The sequence below is a fragment of the Magallana gigas genome, chromosome 7, assembly GCF_963853765.1.
Source record: "Magallana gigas chromosome 7, xbMagGiga1.1, whole genome shotgun sequence".
NCBI lineage: Eukaryota > Metazoa > Mollusca > Bivalvia > Ostreida > Ostreidae > Magallana > Magallana gigas.
Window position 1 is genome coordinate 27,077,163 of NC_088859.1, and position 15,615 is coordinate 27,092,777.

General features: G+C 39.8%; 26 non-coding genes across 26 annotated transcripts; all 26 read left to right on the forward strand.

Annotated features, from left to right (window-relative positions):
- Positions 1-130: 130 nt before the first annotated feature.
- On the forward strand, positions 131-250 carry LOC136270362 (U5 spliceosomal RNA). Its single transcript, XR_010708108.1, has one exon. It is a non-coding gene; the product is annotated as a U5 spliceosomal RNA (small nuclear RNA).
- Positions 251-737: 487 nt separating this feature from the next.
- On the forward strand, positions 738-857 carry LOC136270421 (U5 spliceosomal RNA). The gene has a single exon (XR_010708166.1). It is a non-coding gene; the product is annotated as a U5 spliceosomal RNA (small nuclear RNA).
- A 486-nt stretch (positions 858-1,343) lies between these two features.
- LOC136270398 (U5 spliceosomal RNA) lies at positions 1,344-1,463 on the forward strand. Its single transcript, XR_010708144.1, has one exon. It is a non-coding gene; the product is annotated as a U5 spliceosomal RNA (small nuclear RNA).
- A 486-nt stretch (positions 1,464-1,949) lies between these two features.
- On the forward strand, positions 1,950-2,069 carry LOC136270427 (U5 spliceosomal RNA). Its single transcript, XR_010708173.1, has one exon. It is a non-coding gene; the product is annotated as a U5 spliceosomal RNA (small nuclear RNA).
- Positions 2,070-2,555: 486 nt separating this feature from the next.
- Positions 2,556-2,675, forward strand: LOC136270428 (U5 spliceosomal RNA). The gene has a single exon (XR_010708174.1). It is a non-coding gene; the product is annotated as a U5 spliceosomal RNA (small nuclear RNA).
- A 487-nt stretch (positions 2,676-3,162) lies between these two features.
- LOC136270363 (U5 spliceosomal RNA) lies at positions 3,163-3,282 on the forward strand. The gene has a single exon (XR_010708109.1). It is a non-coding gene; the product is annotated as a U5 spliceosomal RNA (small nuclear RNA).
- A 487-nt stretch (positions 3,283-3,769) lies between these two features.
- LOC136270364 (U5 spliceosomal RNA) lies at positions 3,770-3,889 on the forward strand. Its single transcript, XR_010708110.1, has one exon. It is a non-coding gene; the product is annotated as a U5 spliceosomal RNA (small nuclear RNA).
- A 487-nt stretch (positions 3,890-4,376) lies between these two features.
- LOC136270399 (U5 spliceosomal RNA) lies at positions 4,377-4,496 on the forward strand. The gene has a single exon (XR_010708145.1). It is a non-coding gene; the product is annotated as a U5 spliceosomal RNA (small nuclear RNA).
- Positions 4,497-4,982: 486 nt separating this feature from the next.
- Positions 4,983-5,102, forward strand: LOC136270429 (U5 spliceosomal RNA). The gene has a single exon (XR_010708175.1). It is a non-coding gene; the product is annotated as a U5 spliceosomal RNA (small nuclear RNA).
- A 487-nt stretch (positions 5,103-5,589) lies between these two features.
- LOC136270365 (U5 spliceosomal RNA) lies at positions 5,590-5,709 on the forward strand. Its single transcript, XR_010708111.1, has one exon. It is a non-coding gene; the product is annotated as a U5 spliceosomal RNA (small nuclear RNA).
- Positions 5,710-6,196: 487 nt separating this feature from the next.
- On the forward strand, positions 6,197-6,316 carry LOC136270366 (U5 spliceosomal RNA). The gene has a single exon (XR_010708112.1). It is a non-coding gene; the product is annotated as a U5 spliceosomal RNA (small nuclear RNA).
- A 487-nt stretch (positions 6,317-6,803) lies between these two features.
- Positions 6,804-6,923, forward strand: LOC136270400 (U5 spliceosomal RNA). The gene has a single exon (XR_010708146.1). It is a non-coding gene; the product is annotated as a U5 spliceosomal RNA (small nuclear RNA).
- A 486-nt stretch (positions 6,924-7,409) lies between these two features.
- On the forward strand, positions 7,410-7,529 carry LOC136270430 (U5 spliceosomal RNA). The gene has a single exon (XR_010708176.1). It is a non-coding gene; the product is annotated as a U5 spliceosomal RNA (small nuclear RNA).
- Positions 7,530-8,016: 487 nt separating this feature from the next.
- Positions 8,017-8,136, forward strand: LOC136270367 (U5 spliceosomal RNA). The gene has a single exon (XR_010708113.1). It is a non-coding gene; the product is annotated as a U5 spliceosomal RNA (small nuclear RNA).
- A 487-nt stretch (positions 8,137-8,623) lies between these two features.
- LOC136270368 (U5 spliceosomal RNA) lies at positions 8,624-8,743 on the forward strand. The gene has a single exon (XR_010708114.1). It is a non-coding gene; the product is annotated as a U5 spliceosomal RNA (small nuclear RNA).
- A 487-nt stretch (positions 8,744-9,230) lies between these two features.
- On the forward strand, positions 9,231-9,350 carry LOC136270422 (U5 spliceosomal RNA). The gene has a single exon (XR_010708167.1). It is a non-coding gene; the product is annotated as a U5 spliceosomal RNA (small nuclear RNA).
- Positions 9,351-9,836: 486 nt separating this feature from the next.
- LOC136270369 (U5 spliceosomal RNA) lies at positions 9,837-9,956 on the forward strand. The gene has a single exon (XR_010708115.1). It is a non-coding gene; the product is annotated as a U5 spliceosomal RNA (small nuclear RNA).
- Positions 9,957-10,443: 487 nt separating this feature from the next.
- LOC136270370 (U5 spliceosomal RNA) lies at positions 10,444-10,563 on the forward strand. Its single transcript, XR_010708116.1, has one exon. It is a non-coding gene; the product is annotated as a U5 spliceosomal RNA (small nuclear RNA).
- Positions 10,564-11,050: 487 nt separating this feature from the next.
- LOC136270371 (U5 spliceosomal RNA) lies at positions 11,051-11,170 on the forward strand. The gene has a single exon (XR_010708117.1). It is a non-coding gene; the product is annotated as a U5 spliceosomal RNA (small nuclear RNA).
- Positions 11,171-11,657: 487 nt separating this feature from the next.
- Positions 11,658-11,777, forward strand: LOC136270431 (U5 spliceosomal RNA). Its single transcript, XR_010708178.1, has one exon. It is a non-coding gene; the product is annotated as a U5 spliceosomal RNA (small nuclear RNA).
- A 487-nt stretch (positions 11,778-12,264) lies between these two features.
- Positions 12,265-12,384, forward strand: LOC136270436 (U5 spliceosomal RNA). Its single transcript, XR_010708184.1, has one exon. It is a non-coding gene; the product is annotated as a U5 spliceosomal RNA (small nuclear RNA).
- Positions 12,385-12,871: 487 nt separating this feature from the next.
- LOC136270372 (U5 spliceosomal RNA) lies at positions 12,872-12,991 on the forward strand. Its single transcript, XR_010708118.1, has one exon. It is a non-coding gene; the product is annotated as a U5 spliceosomal RNA (small nuclear RNA).
- Positions 12,992-13,478: 487 nt separating this feature from the next.
- LOC136270423 (U5 spliceosomal RNA) lies at positions 13,479-13,598 on the forward strand. Its single transcript, XR_010708168.1, has one exon. It is a non-coding gene; the product is annotated as a U5 spliceosomal RNA (small nuclear RNA).
- A 486-nt stretch (positions 13,599-14,084) lies between these two features.
- LOC136270432 (U5 spliceosomal RNA) lies at positions 14,085-14,204 on the forward strand. The gene has a single exon (XR_010708179.1). It is a non-coding gene; the product is annotated as a U5 spliceosomal RNA (small nuclear RNA).
- A 487-nt stretch (positions 14,205-14,691) lies between these two features.
- On the forward strand, positions 14,692-14,811 carry LOC136270433 (U5 spliceosomal RNA). The gene has a single exon (XR_010708180.1). It is a non-coding gene; the product is annotated as a U5 spliceosomal RNA (small nuclear RNA).
- A 487-nt stretch (positions 14,812-15,298) lies between these two features.
- Positions 15,299-15,418, forward strand: LOC136270404 (U5 spliceosomal RNA). The gene has a single exon (XR_010708150.1). It is a non-coding gene; the product is annotated as a U5 spliceosomal RNA (small nuclear RNA).
- The last annotated feature ends 197 nt before the right edge of the window (positions 15,419-15,615 follow it).

Here is a 15,615-nt window from a genome sequence, read left to right on the forward strand (position 1 = left end):
ACCTTTGGAACATTATGGTTGAAAAGTGCTTACGCCTGCATGCATTGAGAGAACCAGTAGGAGACAAGCTTGAACACTCACAAATGTTTCAAAAAGAAATACTCAAGTATGATACAATGCCTTGTACAATTCACTCTGGTTTCTCTTCAATCCACGTTTAAATCTTTCGCCTTTTACTAAAGATTTCCGTGGAGAGGAACATCTAATGAGTCTATAGACTTATTTTTCCAACCCTGATTTCCTTCAGGGTCAAAACGAACTCAAAATGTAAGATTTGTCACACCATGTAACGATTGGTTTGAATTGTGTATGCGACATTGAGATCACATGTGACAGTTTCGCACAGAGTGAAAACACAGTTCTAAGTCAAGGTTCGGAGAGGTACAAGAGCTGCACGTCTTGTATAAGTATATGCCACCCCAATAACAGCAGTACAGAAACTGCTGCAAAGAGGACTTTCCGGAATCGGAGTTTTGTCTTGAATGAACTGAGTTGTCGCCCTTGATGATGACAAATTTCAAAGATTTGAGGCCGCAATGAGTCTGTTTCAGAACTTGGCACAGAATGAGCTTTGACCATACAATTCAACAAAATTCATGCTTTGCTTACCTTTGGAACATTATGGTTGAAAAGTGCTTACGCCTGCATGCATTGAGAGAACCAGTAGGAGACAAGCTTGAACACTCACAAATGTTTCAAAAAGAAATACTCAAGTATGATACAGTGCCTTGTACAATTCACTCTGGTTTCTCTTCAATCCAAGTTTAAATCTTTCGCCTTTTACTAAAGATTTCTATGGAAAGGAACATCTAATGAGTCTATAGACTTATTTTTCCAACTCTGATTTCATTAAGGGTCAAAACGAACTCAAAATGTAAGACATGTCACACCTGGAACGATTGGTTTGAATTGTGTATGCGACATTGAGATCACATGTGACAGTTTCGCACAGTGTGAAAACACAGTTCTAAGTCAAGGTTCGGAGAGGTACAAGAGCTGCACGTCTTGTATAAGTATATGCCACCCCAATAACAGCAGCACAGAAACTGCTGCAAAGAGGACTTTCCGGAATCGGAGTTTTGTCTTGAATGAACTGAGTTGTCGCCCTTGATGATGACAAATTTCAAAGATTTGAGGCCGCAATGAGTCTGTTTCAGAACTTGGCACAGAATGAGCTTTGACCATACAATTCAACAAAATTCATGCTTTGCTTACCTTTGGAACATTATGGTTGAAAAGTGCTTACGCCTGCATGCATTGAGAGAACCAGTAGGAGACAAGCTTGAACACTCACAAATGTTTCAAAAAGAAATACTCAAGTATGATACAATGCCTTGTACAATTCACTCTGGTTTCTCTTCAATCCACGTTTAAATCTTTCGCCTTTTACTAAAGATTTCCGTGGAGAGGAACATCTAATGAGTCTATAGACTTATTTTTCCAACTCTGATTTCATTAAGGGTCAAAACGAACTCAAAATGTAAGACATGTCACACCATGCAACGATTGGTTTGAATTGTGTATGCGACATTGAGATCACATGTGACAGTTGCGCACAGAGTGAAAAAACAGTTCTAAGTCAAGGTTCGGAGAGGTACAAGAGCTGCACGTCTTGTATAAGTATATGCCACTCCAATAACAGCAGCACAGAAACTGCTGCAAAGAGGACTTTCCGGAATCGGATTTTGTCTTGAATGAACTGAGTTGTCGCCCTTGATGATGACAAATTTCAAAGATTTGAGGCCGCAATGAGTCTGTTTCAGAACATGGCACAGAATGAGCTTTGACCATACAATTCAACAAAATTCATGCTTTGCTTACCTTTGGAACATTATGGTTGAAAAGTGCTTACGCCTGCATGCATTGAGAGAACCAGTAGGAGACAAGCTTGAACACTCACAAATGTTTCAAAAAGAAATACTCAAGTATGATACAATGCCTTGTACAATTCACTCTGGTTTCTCTTCAATCCACGTTTAAATCTTTCGCCTTTTACTAAAGATTTCCGTGGAGAGGAACATCTAATGAGTCTATAGACTTATTTTTCCAACCCTGATTTCATTCAGGGTCAAAACGAACTCAAAATGTAAGACATGTCACACCATGCAACGATTGGTTTGAATTGTGTATGCGACATTGAGATCACATGTGACAGTTTCGCACAGTGTGAAAACACAGTTCTAAGTCAAGGTTCGGAGAGGTACAAGAGCTGCACGTCTTGTATAAGTATATGCCACCCCAATAACAGCAGCACAGAAACTGCTGCAAAGAGGACTTTCCGGAATCGGATTTTGTCTTGAATGAACTGAGTTGTCGCCCTTGATGATGACAAATTTCAAAGATTTGAGGCCGCAATGAGTCTGTTTCAGAACATGGCACAGAATGAGCTTTGACCATACAATTCAACAAAATTCATGCTTTGCTTACCTTTGGAACATTATGGTTGAAAAGTGCTTACGCCTGCATGCATTGAGAGAACCAGTAGGAGACAAGCTTGAACACTCACAAATGTTTCAAAAAGAAATACTCAAGTATGATACAATGCCTTGTACAATTCACTCTGGTTTCTCTTCAATCCACGTTTAAATCTTTCGCCTTTTACTAAAGATTTCCGTGGAGAGGAACATCTAATGAGTCTATAGACTTATTTTTCCAACCCTGATTTCATTCAGGGTCAAAACGAACTCAAAATGTAAGACATGTCACACCATGCAACGATTGGTTTGAATTGTGTATGCGACATTGAGATCACATGTGACAGTTTCGCACAGTGTGAAAACACAGTTCTAAGTCAAGGTTCGGAGAGGTACAAGAGCTGCACGTCTTGTATAAGTATATGCCACCCCAATAACAGCAGCACAGAAACTGCTGCAAAGAGGACTTTCCGGAATCGGAGTTTTGTCTTGAATGAACTGAGTTGTCGCCCTTGATGATGACAAATTTCAAAGATTTGAGGCCGCAATGAGTCTGTTTCAGAACTTGGCACAGAATGAGCTTTGACCACACAATTCAACAAAATTCATGCTTTGCTTACCTTTGGAACATTATGGTTGAAAAGTGCTTACGCCTGCATGCATTGAGAGAACCAGTAGGAGACAAGCTTGAACACTCACAAATGTTTCAAAAAGAAATACTCAAGTATGATACAATGCCTTGTACAATTCACTCTGGTTTCTCTTCAATCCACGTTTAAATCTTTCGCCTTTTACTAAAGATTTCCGTGGAGAGGAACATCTAATGAGTCTATAGACTTATTTTTCCAACCCTGATTTCCTTCAGGGTCAAAACCAACTCAAAATGTAAGATTTGTCACACCATGTAACGATTGGTTTGAATTGTGTATGCGACATTGAGATCACATGTGACAGTTTCGCACAGAGTGAAAACACAGTTCTAAGTCAAGGTTCGGAGAGGTACAAGAGCTGCACGTCTTGTATAAGTATATGCCACCCCAATAACAGCAGCACAGAAACTGCTGCAAAGAGGACTTTCCGGAATCGGAGTTTTGTCTTGAATGAACTGAGTTGTCGCCCTTGATGATGACAAATTTCAAAGATTTGAGGCCGCAATGAGTCTGTTTCAGAACTTGGCACAGAATGAGCTTTGACCATACAATTCAACAAAATTCATGCTTTGCTTACCTTTGGAACATTATGGTTGAAAAGTGCTTACGCCTGCATGCATTGAGAGAACCAGTAGGAGACAAGCTTGAACACTCACAAATGTTTCAAAAAGAAATACTCAAGTATGATACAATGCCTTGTACAATTCACTCTGGTTTCTCTTCAATCCACGTTTAAATCTTTCGCCTTTTACTAAAGATTTCCGTGGAGAGGAACATCTAATGAGTCTATAGACTTATTTTTCCAACCCTGATTTCCTTCAGGGTCAAAACGAACTCAAAATGTAAGATTTGTCACACCATGTAACGATTGGTTTGAATTGTGTATGCGACATTGAGATCACATGTGACAGTTTCGCACAGAGTGAAAACACAGTTCTAAGTCAAGGTTCGGAGAGGTACAAGAGCTGCACGTCTTGTATAAGTATATGCCACCCCAATAACAGCAGTACAGAAACTGCTGCAAAGAGGACTTTCCGGAATCGGAGTTTTGTCTTGAATGAACTGAGTTGTCGCCCTTGATGATGACAAATTTCAAAGATTTGAGGCCGCAATGAGTCTGTTTCAGAACTTGGCACAGAATGAGCTTTGACCATACAATTCAACAAAATTCATGCTTTGCTTACCTTTGGAACATTATGGTTGAAAAGTGCTTACGCCTGCATGCATTGAGAGAACCAGTAGGAGACAAGCTTGAACACTCACAAATGTTTCAAAAAGAAATACTCAAGTATGATACAATGCCTTGTACAATTCACTCTGGTTTCTCTTCAATCCACGTTTAAATCTTTCGCCTTTTACTAAAGATTTCCGTGGAGAGGAACATCTAATGAGTCTATAGACTTATTTTTCCAACTCTGATTTCATTAAGGGTCAAAACGAACTCAAAATGTAAGACATGTCACACCATGCAACGATTGGTTTGAATTGTGTATGCGACATTGAGATCACATGTGACAGTTGCGCACAGAGTGAAAAAACAGTTCTAAGTCAAGGTTCGGAGAGGTACAAGAGCTGCACGTCTTGTATAAGTATATGCCACTCCAATAACAGCAGCACAGAAACTGCTGCAAAGAGGACTTTCCGGAATCGGATTTTGTCTTGAATGAACTGAGTTGTCGCCCTTGATGATGACAAATTTCAAAGATTTGAGGCCGCAATGAGTCTGTTTCAGAACATGGCACAGAATGAGCTTTGACCATACAATTCAACAAAATTCATGCTTTGCTTACCTTTGGAACATTATGGTTGAAAAGTGCTTACGCCTGCATGCATTGAGAGAACCAGTAGGAGACAAGCTTGAACACTCACAAATGTTTCAAAAAGAAATACTCAAGTATGATACAATGCCTTGTACAATTCACTCTGGTTTCTCTTCAATCCACGTTTAAATCTTTCGCCTTTTACTAAAGATTTCCGTGGAGAGGAACATCTAATGAGTCTATAGACTTATTTTTCCAACCCTGATTTCATTCAGGGTCAAAACGAACTCAAAATGTAAGACATGTCACACCATGCAACGATTGGTTTGAATTGTGTATGCGACATTGAGATCACATGTGACAGTTTCGCACAGTGTGAAAACACAGTTCTAAGTCAAGGTTCGGAGAGGTACAAGAGCTGCACGTCTTGTATAAGTATATGCCACCCCAATAACAGCAGCACAGAAACTGCTGCAAAGAGGACTTTCCGGAATCGGAGTTTTGTCTTGAATGAACTGAGTTGTCGCCCTTGATGATGACAAATTTCAAAGATTTGAGGCCGCAATGAGTCTGTTTCAGAACTTGGCACAGAATGAGCTTTGACCATACAATTCAACAAAATTCATGCTTTGCTTACCTTTGGAACATTATGGTTGAAAAGTGCTTACGCCTGCATGCATTGAGAGAACCAGTAGGAGACAAGCTTGAACACTCACAAATGTTTCAAAAAGAAATACTCAAGTATGATACAATGCCTTGTACAATTCACTCTGGTTTCTCTTCAATCCACGTTTAAATCTTTCGCCTTTTACTAAAGATTTCCGTGGAGAGGAACATCTAATGAGTCTATAGACTTATTTTTCCAACCCTGATTTCCTTCAGGGTCAAAACGAACTCAAAATGTAAGATTTGTCACACCATGTAACGATTGGTTTGAATTGTGTATGCGACATTGAGATCACATGTGACAGTTTCGCACAGAGTGAAAACACAGTTCTAAGTCAAGGTTCGGAGAGGTACAAGAGCTGCACGTCTTGTATAAGTATATGCCACCCCAATAACAGCAGCACAGAAACTGCTGCAAAGAGGACTTTCCGGAATCGGAGTTTTGTCTTGAATGAACTGAGTTGTCGCCCTTGATGATGACAAATTTCAAAGATTTGAGGCCGCAATGAGTCTGTTTCAGAACTTGGCACAGAATGAGCTTTGACCATACAATTCAACAAAATTCATGCTTTGCTTACCTTTGGAACATTATGGTTGAAAAGTGCTTACGCCTGCATGCATTGAGAGAACCAGTAGGAGACAAGCTTGAACACTCACAAATGTTTCAAAAAGAAATACTCAAGTATGATACAATGCCTTGTACAATTCACTCTGGTTTCTCTTCAATCCACGTTTAAATCTTTCGCCTTTTACTAAAGATTTCCGTGGAGAGGAACATCTAATGAGTCTATAGACTTATTTTTCCAACCCTGATTTCCTTCAGGGTCAAAACGAACTCAAAATGTAAGATTTGTCACACCATGTAACGATTGGTTTGAATTGTGTATGCGACATTGAGATCACATGTGACAGTTTCGCACAGAGTGAAAACACAGTTCTAAGTCAAGGTTCGGAGAGGTACAAGAGCTGCACGTCTTGTATAAGTATATGCCACCCCAATAACAGCAGTACAGAAACTGCTGCAAAGAGGACTTTCCGGAATCGGAGTTTTGTCTTGAATGAACTGAGTTGTCGCCCTTGATGATGACAAATTTCAAAGATTTGAGGCCGCAATGAGTCTGTTTCAGAACTTGGCACAGAATGAGCTTTGACCATACAATTCAACAAAATTCATGCTTTGCTTACCTTTGGAACATTATGGTTGAAAAGTGCTTACGCCTGCATGCATTGAGAGAACCAGTAGGAGACAAGCTTGAACACTCACAAATGTTTCAAAAAGAAATACTCAAGTATGATACAATGCCTTGTACAATTCACTCTGGTTTCTCTTCAATCCACGTTTAAATCTTTCGCCTTTTACTAAAGATTTCCGTGGAGAGGAACATCTAATGAGTCTATAGACTTATTTTTCCAACTCTGATTTCATTAAGGGTCAAAACGAACTCAAAATGTAAGACATGTCACACCATGCAACGATTGGTTTGAATTGTGTATGCGACATTGAGATCACATGTGACAGTTGCGCACAGAGTGAAAAAACAGTTCTAAGTCAAGGTTCGGAGAGGTACAAGAGCTGCACGTCTTGTATAAGTATATGCCACTCCAATAACAGCAGCACAGAAACTGCTGCAAAGAGGACTTTCCGGAATCGGATTTTGTCTTGAATGAACTGAGTTGTCGCCCTTGATGATGACAAATTTCAAAGATTTGAGGCCGCAATGAGTCTGTTTCAGAACATGGCACAGAATGAGCTTTGACCATACAATTCAACAAAATTCATGCTTTGCTTACCTTTGGAACATTATGGTTGAAAAGTGCTTACGCCTGCATGCATTGAGAGAACCAGTAGGAGACAAGCTTGAACACTCACAAATGTTTCAAAAAGAAATACTCAAGTATGATACAATGCCTTGTACAATTCACTCTGGTTTCTCTTCAATCCACGTTTAAATCTTTCGCCTTTTACTAAAGATTTCCGTGGAGAGGAACATCTAATGAGTCTATAGACTTATTTTTCCAACCCTGATTTCATTCAGGGTCAAAACGAACTCAAAATGTAAGACATGTCACACCATGCAACGATTGGTTTGAATTGTGTATGCGACATTGAGATCACATGTGACAGTTTCGCACAGTGTGAAAACACAGTTCTAAGTCAAGGTTCGGAGAGGTACAAGAGCTGCACGTCTTGTATAAGTATATGCCACCCCAATAACAGCAGCACAGAAACTGCTGCAAAGAGGACTTTCCGGAATCGGAGTTTTGTCTTGAATGAACTGAGTTGTCGCCCTTGATGATGACAAATTTCAAAGATTTGAGGCCGCAATGAGTCTGTTTCAGAACTTGGCACAGAATGAGCTTTGACCATACAATTCAACAAAATTCATGCTTTGCTTACCTTTGGAACATTATGGTTGAAAAGTGCTTACGCCTGCATGCATTGAGAGAACCAGTAGGAGACAAGCTTGAACACTCACAAATGTTTCAAAAAGAAATACTCAAGTATGATACAATGCCTTGTACAATTCACTCTGGTTTCTCTTCAATCCACGTTTAAATCTTTCGCCTTTTACTAAAGATTTCCGTGGAGAGGAACATCTAATGAGTCTATAGACTTATTTTTCCAACCCTGATTTCCTTCAGGGTCAAAACGAACTCAAAATGTAAGATTTGTCACACCATGTAACGATTGGTTTGAATTGTGTATGCGACATTGAGATCACATGTGACAGTTTCGCACAGAGTGAAAACACAGTTCTAAGTCAAGGTTCGGAGAGGTACAAGAGCTGCACGTCTTGTATAAGTATATGCCACCCCAATAACAGCAGCACAGAAACTGCTGCAAAGAGGACTTTCCGGAATCGGAGTTTTGTCTTGAATGAACTGAGTTGTCGCCCTTGATGATGACAAATTTCAAAGATTTGAGGCCGCAATGAGTCTGTTTCAGAACTTGGCACAGAATGAGCTTTGACCATACAATTCAACAAAATTCATGCTTTGCTTACCTTTGGAACATTATGGTTGAAAAGTGCTTACGCCTGCATGCATTGAGAGAACCAGTAGGAGACAAGCTTGAACACTCACAAATGTTTCAAAAAGAAATACTCAAGTATGATACAATGCCTTGTACAATTCACTCTGGTTTCTCTTCAATCCACGTTTAAATCTTTCGCCTTTTACTAAAGATTTCCGTGGAGAGGAACATCTAATGAGTCTATAGACTTATTTTTCCAACCCTGATTTCCTTCAGGGTCAAAACGAACTCAAAATGTAAGATTTGTCACACCATGTAACGATTGGTTTGAATTGTGTATGCGACATTGAGATCACATGTGACAGTTTCGCACAGAGTGAAAACACAGTTCTAAGTCAAGGTTCGGAGAGGTACAAGAGCTGCACGTCTTGTATAAGTATATGCCACCCCAATAACAGCAGTACAGAAACTGCTGCAAAGAGGACTTTCCGGAATCGGAGTTTTGTCTTGAATGAACTGAGTTGTCGCCCTTGATGATGACAAATTTCAAAGATTTGAGGCCGCAATGAGTCTGTTTCAGAACTTGGCACAGAATGAGCTTTGACCATACAATTCAACAAAATTCATGCTTTGCTTACCTTTGGAACATTATGGTTGAAAAGTGCTTACGCCTGCATGCATTGAGAGAACCAGTAGGAGACAAGCTTGAACACTCACAAATGTTTCAAAAAGAAATACTCAAGTATGATACAGTGCCTTGTACAATTCACTCTGGTTTCTCTTCAATCCAAGTTTAAATCTTTCGCCTTTTACTAAAGATTTCTATGGAAAGGAACATCTAATGAGTCTATAGACTTATTTTTCCAACTCTGATTTCATTAAGGGTCAAAACGAACTCAAAATGTAAGACATGTCACACCTGGAACGATTGGTTTGAATTGTGTATGCGACATTGAGATCACATGTGACAGTTTCGCACAGTGTGAAAACACAGTTCTAAGTCAAGGTTCGGAGAGGTACAAGAGCTGCACGTCTTGTATAAGTATATGCCACCCCAATAACAGCAGCACAGAAACTGCTGCAAAGAGGACTTTCCGGAATCGGAGTTTTGTCTTGAATGAACTGAGTTGTCGCCCTTGATGATGACAAATTTCAAAGATTTGAGGCCGCAATGAGTCTGTTTCAGAACTTGGCACAGAATGAGCTTTGACCATACAATTCAACAAAATTCATGCTTTGCTTACCTTTGGAACATTATGGTTGAAAAGTGCTTACGCCTGCATGCATTGAGAGAACCAGTAGGAGACAAGCTTGAACACTCACAAATGTTTCAAAAAGAAATACTCAAGTATGATACAATGCCTTGTACAATTCACTCTGGTTTCTCTTCAATCCACGTTTAAATCTTTCGCCTTTTACTAAAGATTTCCGTGGAGAGGAACATCTAATGAGTCTATAGACTTATTTTTCCAACCCTGATTTCCTTCAGGGTCAAAACGAACTCAAAATGTAAGATTTGTCACACCATGTAACGATTGGTTTGAATTGTGTATGCGACATTGAGATCACATGTGACAGTTTCGCACAGAGTGAAAACACAGTTCTAAGTCAAGGTTCGGAGAGGTACAAGAGCTGCACGTCTTGTATAAGTATATGCCACCCCAATAACAGCAGCACAGAAACTGCTGCAAAGAGGACTTTCCGGAATCGGAGTTTTGTCTTGAATGAACTGAGTTGTCGCCCTTGATGATGACAAATTTCAAAGATTTGAGGCCGCAATGAGTCTGTTTCAGAACTTGGCACAGAATGAGCTTTGACCATACAATTCAACAAAATTCATGCTTTGCTTACCTTTGGAACATTATGGTTGAAAAGTGCTTACGCCTGCATGCATTGAGAGAACCAGTAGGAGACAAGCTTGAACACTCACAAATGTTTCAAAAAGAAATACTCAAGTATGATACAATGCCTTGTACAATTCACTCTGGTTTCTCTTCAATCCACGTTTAAATCTTTCGCCTTTTACTAAAGATTTCCGTGGAGAGGAACATCTAATGAGTCTATAGACTTATTTTTCCAACCCTGATTTCCTTCAGGGTCAAAACGAACTCAAAATGTAAGATTTGTCACACCATGTAACGATTGGTTTGAATTGTGTATGCGACATTGAGATCACATGTGACAGTTTCGCACAGAGTGAAAACACAGTTCTAAGTCAAGGTTCGGAGAGGTACAAGAGCTGCACGTCTTGTATAAGTATATGCCACCCCAATAACAGCAGCACAGAAACTGCTGCAAAGAGGACTTTCCGGAATCGGAGTTTTGTCTTGAATGAACTGAGTTGTCGCCCTTGATGATGACAAATTTCAAAGATTTGAGGCCGCAATGAGTCTGTTTCAGAACTTGGCACAGAATGAGCTTTGACCATACAATTCAACAAAATTCATGCTTTGCTTACCTTTGGAACATTATGGTTGAAAAGTGCTTACGCCTGCATGCATTGAGAGAACCAGTAGGAGACAAGCTTGAACACTCACAAATGTTTCAAAAAGAAATACTCAAGTATGATACAATGCCTTGTACAATTCACTCTGGTTTCTCTTCAATCCACGTTTAAATCTTTCGCCTTTTACTAAAGATTTCCGTGGAGAGGAACATCTAATGAGTCTATAGACTTATTTTTCCAACCCTGATTTCCTTCAGGGTCAAAACGAACTCAAAATGTAAGATTTGTCACACCATGTAACGATTGGTTTGAATTGTGTATGCGACATTGAGATCACATGTGACAGTTTCGCACAGAGTGAAAACACAGTTCTAAGTCAAGGTTCGGAGAGGTACAAGAGCTGCACGTCTTGTATAAGTATATGCCACCCCAATAACAGCAGCACAGAAACTGCTGCAAAGAGGACTTTCCGGAATCGGAGTTTTGTCTTGAATGAACTGAGTTGTCGCCCTTGATGATGACAAATTTCAAAGATTTGAGGCCGCAATGAGTCTGTTTCAGAACTTGGCACAGAATGAGCTTTGACCATACAATTCAACAAAATTCATGCTTTGCTTACCTTTGGAACATTATGGTTGAAAAGTGCTTACGCCTGCATGCATTGAGAGAACCAGTAGGAGACAAGCTTGAACACTCACAAATGTTTCAAAAAGAAATACTCAAGTATGATACAGTGCCTTGTACAATTCACTCTGGTTTCTCTTCAATCCACGTTTAAATCTTTCGCCTTTTACTAAAGATTTCCGTGGAGAGGAACATCTAATGAGTCTATAGACTTATTTTTCCAACCCTGATTTCATTCAGGGTCAAAACGAACTCAAAATGTAAGACATGTCACACCATGCAACGATTGGTTTGAATTGTGTATGCGACATTGAGATCACATGTGACAGTTTCGCACAGTGTGAAAACACAGTTCTAAGTCAAGGTTCGGAGAGGTACAAGAGCTGCACGTCTTGTATAAGTATATGCCACTCCAATAACAGCAGCACAGAAACTGCTGCAAAGAGGACTTTCCGGAATCGGAGTTTTGTCTTGAATGAACTGAGTTGTCGCCCTTGATGATGACAAATTTCAAAGATTTGAGGCCGCAATGAGTCTGTTTCAGAACTTGGCACAGAATGAGCTTTGACCATACAATTCAACAAAATTCATGCTTTGCTTACCTTTGGAACATTATGGTTGAAAAGTGCTTACGCCTGCATGCATTGAGAGAACCAGTAGGAGACAAGCTTGAACACTCACAAATGTTTCAAAAAGAAATACTCAAGTATGATACAATGCCTTGTACAATTCACTCTGGTTTCTCTTCAAACCACGTTTAAATCTTTCGCCTTTTACTAAAGATTTCCGTGGAGAGGAACATCTAATGAGTCTATAGACTTATTTTTCCAACCCTGATTTCCTTCAGGGTCAAAACGAACTCAAAATGTAAGATTTGTCACACCATGTAACGATTGGTTTGAATTGTGTATGCGACATTGAGATCACATGTGACAGTTTCGCACAGAGTGAAAACACAGTTCTAAGTCAAGGTTCGGAGAGGTACAAGAGCTGCACGTCTTGTATAAGTATATGCCACTCCAATAACAGCAGCACAGAAACTGCTGCAAAGAGGACTTTCCGGAATCGGAGTTTTGTCTTGAATGAACTGAGTTGTCGCCCTTGATGATGACAAATTTCAAAGATTTGAGGCCGCAATGAGTCTGTTTCAGAACTTGGCACAGAATGAGCTTTGACCATACAATTCAACAAAATTCATGCTTTGCTTACCTTTGGAACATTATGGTTGAAAAGTGCTTACGCCTGCATGCATTGAGAGAACCAGTAGGAGACAAGCTTGAACACTCACAAATGTTTCAAAAAGAAATACTCAAGTATGATACAATGCCTTGTACAATTCACTCTGGTTTCTCTTCAATCCACGTTTAAATCTTTCGCCTTTTACTAAAGATTTCCGTGGAGAGGAACATCTAATGAGTCTATAGACTTATTTTTCCAACCCTGATTTCCTTCAGGGTCAAAACGAACTCAAAATGTAAGATTTGTCACACCATGTAACGATTGGTTTGAATTGTGTATGCGACATTGAGATCACATGTGACAGTTTCGCACAGAGTGAAAACACAGTTCTAAGTCAAGGTTCGGAGAGGTACAAGAGCTGCACGTCTTGTATAAGTATATGCCACCCCAATAACAGCAGTACAGAAACTGCTGCAAAGAGGACTTTCCGGAATCGGAGTTTTGTCTTGAATGAACTGAGTTGTCGCCCTTGATGATGACAAATTTCAAAGATTTGAGGCCGCAATGAGTCTGTTTCAGAACTTGGCACAGAATGAGCTTTGACCATACAATTCAACAAAATTCATGCTTTGCTTACCTTTGGAACATTATGGTTGAAAAGTGCTTACGCCTGCATGCATTGAGAGAACCAGTAGGAGACAAGCTTGAACACTCACAAATGTTTCAAAAAGAAATACTCAAGTATGATACAGTGCCTTGTACAATTCACTCTGGTTTCTCTTCAATCCAAGTTTAAATCTTTCGCCTTTTACTAAAGATTTCTATGGAAAGGAACATCTAATGAGTCTATAGACTTATTTTTCCAACTCTGATTTCATTAAGGGTCAAAACGAACTCAAAATGTAAGACATGTCACACCTGGAACGATTGGTTTGAATTGTGTATGCGACATTGAGATCACATGTGACAGTTTCGCACAGTGTGAAAACACAGTTCTAAGTCAAGGTTCGGAGAGGTACAAGAGCTGCACGTCTTGTATAAGTATATGCCACCCCAATAACAGCAGCACAGAAACTGCTGCAAAGAGGACTTTCCGGAATCGGAGTTTTGTCTTGAATGAACTGAGTTGTCGCCCTCGATGATGACAAATTTCAAAGATTTGAGGCCGCAATGAGTCTGTTTCAGAACTTGGCACAGAATGAGCTTTGACCATACAATTCAACAAAATTCATGCTTTGCTTACCTTTGGAACATTATGGTTGAAAAGTGCTTACGCCTGCATGTATTGAGAGAACCAGTAGGAGACAAGCTTGAACACTCACAAATGTTTCAAACAGAAATACTCAAGTATGATACAATGCCTTGTACAATTCACTCTGGTTTCTCTTCAATCCACGTTTAAATCTTTCGCCTTTTACTAAAGATTTCCGTGGAGAGGAACATCTAATGAGTCTATAGACTTATTTTTCCAACCCTGATTTCATTCAGGGTCAAAACGAACTCAAAATGTAAGACATGTCACACCATGCAACGATTGGTTTGAATTGTGTATGCGACATTGAGATCACATGTGACAGTTTCGCACAGAGTGAAAACACAGTTCTAAGTCAAGGTTCGGAGAGGTACAAGAGCTGCACGTCTTGTATAAGTATATGCCACCCCAATAACAGCAGCACAGAAACTGCTGCAAAGAGGACTTTCCGGAATCGGAGTTTTGTCTTGAATGAACTGAGTTGTCGCCCTTGATGATGACAAATTTCAAAGATTTGAGGCCGCAATGAGTCTGTTTCAGAACTTGGCACAGAATGAGCTTTGACCATACAATTCAACAAAATTCATGCTTTGCTTACCTTTGGAACATTATGGTTGAAAAGTGCTTACGCCTGCATGCATTGAGAGAACCAGTAGGAGACAAGCTTGAACACTCACAAATGTTTCAAAAAGAAATACTCAAGTATGATACAATGCCTTGTACAATTCACTCTGGTTTCTCTTCAATCCACGTTTAAATCTTTCGCCTTTTACTAAAGATTTCCGTGGAGAGGAACATCTAATGAGTCTATAGACTTATTTTTCCAACCCTGATTTCATTCAGGGTCAAAACGAACTCAAAATGTAAGACATGTCACACCATGCAACGATTGGTTTGAATTGTGTATGCGACATTGAGATCACATGTGACAGTTTCGCACAGAGTGAAAACACAGTTCTAAGTCAAGGTTCGGAGAGGTACAAGAGCTGCACGTCTTGTATAAGTATATGCCACCCCAATAACAGCAGCACAGAAACTGCTGCAAAGAGGACTTTCCGGAATCGGAGTTTTGTCTTGAATGAACTGAGTTGTCGCCCTTGATGATGACAAATTTCAAAGATTTGAGGCCGCAATGAGTCTGTTTCAGAACTTGGCACAGAATGAGCTTTGACCATACAATTCAACAAAATTCATGCTTTGCTTACCTTTGGAACATTATGGTTGAAAAGTGCTTACGCCTGCATGCATTGAGAGAACCAGTAGGAGACAAGCTTGAACACTCACAAATGTTTCAAAAAGAAATACTCAAGTATGATACAATGCCTTGTACAATCCACTCTGGTTTCTCTTCAATCCACGTTTTAATCTTTCGCCTTTTACTAAAGATTTCCGTGGAGAGGAACATCTAATGAGTCTATAGACTTATTTTTCCAACCCTGATTTCATTCAGGGTCAAAACGAACTCAAAATGTAAGACATGTCACACCATGCAACGATTGGTTTGAATTGTGTATGCGACATTGAGATCACATGTGATAGTTTCGCACAGAGTGAAAACACAGTTCTAAGTCAAGGTTCGGAGAGGTACAAGAGCTGCACGTCTTGTATAAGTATATGCCACCCCAATAACAGCAGCACAGAAACTGCTGC